Raw genomic sequence first — 2,627 nt, forward strand, 5'->3', positions numbered from 1 at the left:
TTTGGTCTTGATACAGCATGTCAGAAACAGAGTGAGGTGAAAGCTTTAAGAAGGAAAGGTGCACATAAGAAAAAAGGCCCTTCCGAAGACTTTAGATCTGAGGAAGTGAGAGATAGGGGAAAGTATGCCCCGGGACAGAAACAGGGAAAGGAGGAGAAAACCCCCAAAAGGAAAAGCCTTTATCCGGTAAAGGAGTTAGAGGCTTTGGGGCTTGATAGTTCAGAAACAGATGAGCTTAGCCCCTCTGAGGAAGAGGATTTAGATGAGGAGGCAGCTGGCTATGAAGAAGAAAGATATGGGCCTAGGTGGAGAGCCACTGTGAAGAAACCAAAAGTTATGGATCCTTTGTGGGCAAGGCTGGTAATTTTGTTTATTTTTTTCTTTGTGTCGGAAGCCGTTACAGCGGCTAGGAGAGGTCAGAGGGTCCTTACAGAGCAACAAGAAAGTATGTCGGAGGGAGAAAAGGTCTCTAAAGAAAAAAACGAAAAGAAAAGGAGATAAAAGGAACACAGTATTTTGGGAGAAAATTTTGTCTTTGTGCTGGTAAAAGGTGTGATCAGGCTCTATAAGATTTGCAGAGTCATACTGATTAGGCTTGATAGAGGCAGACCGCCTGAAAATTTATTCAGGAGAATCAAACAAAAGGACATCTCAATGCCCATGCACAGCTTGATGGAGTTAATGTAATTGGGTTGTGAGTAAAAATACTCAGAACTGTGTTTCACTTCCATACCATTGGTATATGTCAGTTGTGCTGCTCAGATAATATATCTCAGTATCTTACAGGAATTGGGTTTCAACACGTTGATAGACTAGTCCAGGAATTGAGACAATCCATCGTCCACATCGACTCCACTCGAGTGGATAGTCACCGTAAACACCATCTGGTTTTTTCCCTCTTTGTCTATTGTCTGTCCCTGGTGCACCAGGATGTCCCCATGTCTGTCAGTTTATGACTGTGGTTCTTGTTTCTCATTGTTTAAATGTTTTGTTTCATGTTCAAAAGAAAAAATTTTAAAAACTTTATCTGCTGGTTGTTCACACCTTGACTTGGTTTTAACTCGTTTCAAAAAGGAACAAATGAATAAAAAACAGTTTCAATCAGGCCTTTAGAGACCTACACATGCAGCCAGGAGTTTAGGTTAGCTGGAGAAGCTGCCCAGAGGCTAAGCGTCTGCACGAGCTGATCTTAAAGGTGCCAGCAGCTTCTCAGCTTCTTTGGTACAAGAGTTGAGAGCTGTTTCTCTTAGAGAAATCCCTGACTTATTATTTGACTCAACAGGTGACAAGGTGCTTCTCTTAAACTCATAGCTAAAAAGGTAAAAATGGTGTTTGGTCTAAATATTATAGATATGTGTAGCCACTTCAATTTGTTTCTTATTGGTTTTAAATGTGTAAATATGCTCTACTTGCCTTGGTCATAGATTGTTGGCCTTTTTTAGTTATTGGATATTGTTAAAAAGGTATAATATTGGTAACAGAAAGTTGACATAAAGCTGGTAATTTGGATGGAGTCATTTCTAGACAACATGTGGCATGAGCCAACCTAGGGAAACAGGTCTAAATTGAGATAATATTTTTATGGAATTCTTATTCTAGAAACCAGGCTTCTAAAAGAAATTAGGACAATGTCTTTGTTGAGGTACTAGAGACTACGCCATCGTGCATTCATAGATAGAAATTGGCAGTCAAACTTTGTACTAGTTTGTTGGAGGTCGAGTTTTGTTTTCCAAAGTTGTGGTTTGCCCTGAAGTTGTCTGTATTTTAATGCTAATTCCACTGCCCTGAGGACAGCTGCCTAGTCCTGTACTCAAAACTCAGGTGACCTTGTGGTTGTGCTCTGTTGTTACAAGGAGAATATAAGGATTGTGTTTAGGATTGCCAGTGTTACATTGACTAACTCAAACTTATTTTTAATTAAGAAAAAATCAAACAGGTAGAGATTGTTACAAGATTTACGAAAAATTAATGAGGTTTTGGAACTTGTGAGAACATTACAGCCAGTTTACTTACTCCAACTGCCATTTCAAGATAGATTTAGAGGATTGATTTTGAGTTTTCATTTCGTGAGCCTGCTTATAGTTTTAGAGAGTCCATAAAGTGATATCATTAGAAATGGCTAAGAGCCTTATATTATGTAATCTTGTTGCTTCTTCAATGTAAAAGGTTAGAACTTAAAACTTTCAGTGTATATGGAAATTTTTACTACAAACTTTTGCTCTCAAAGTGAGCTTTAATATTTGGTGTGTAGCTGTTGCAGTACTCCAGAAAATGATATTTCAAACTAATTTCAAGCTTCTAAGGATATGTTAATTGGCTAAGTACCTCACCCTACCAGAGGACTTAGGTCTTTGTTATGCACATTGGAGATAAAGCTTCAGCTGTGTTAATACAGAGCTGAGGACTAGAGTCATGGAAGTATTTTAAAAAGAAACCTGATAAAACATATCTTATTCCAAACAACAGTTAATTGGTTATTACAAAATACTGATATTTGGCCTATTACATATATAAATTTTTCAGGCAAAATTGATAATTTTACTATTTCCATGCTTTGGTACTTCCTGTATATTTGTGCATACAACCCATAGGAAATGCACTTACTGTATTTATAGGTGGTTCAACTA

This window comes from Rattus norvegicus, chromosome Y, assembly GCF_021556685.1.
Source record: "Rattus norvegicus strain SHRSP/BbbUtx chromosome Y, alternate assembly SHRSP_T2T, whole genome shotgun sequence".
Taxonomy (NCBI): Eukaryota; Metazoa; Chordata; class Mammalia; order Rodentia; family Muridae; genus Rattus; species Rattus norvegicus.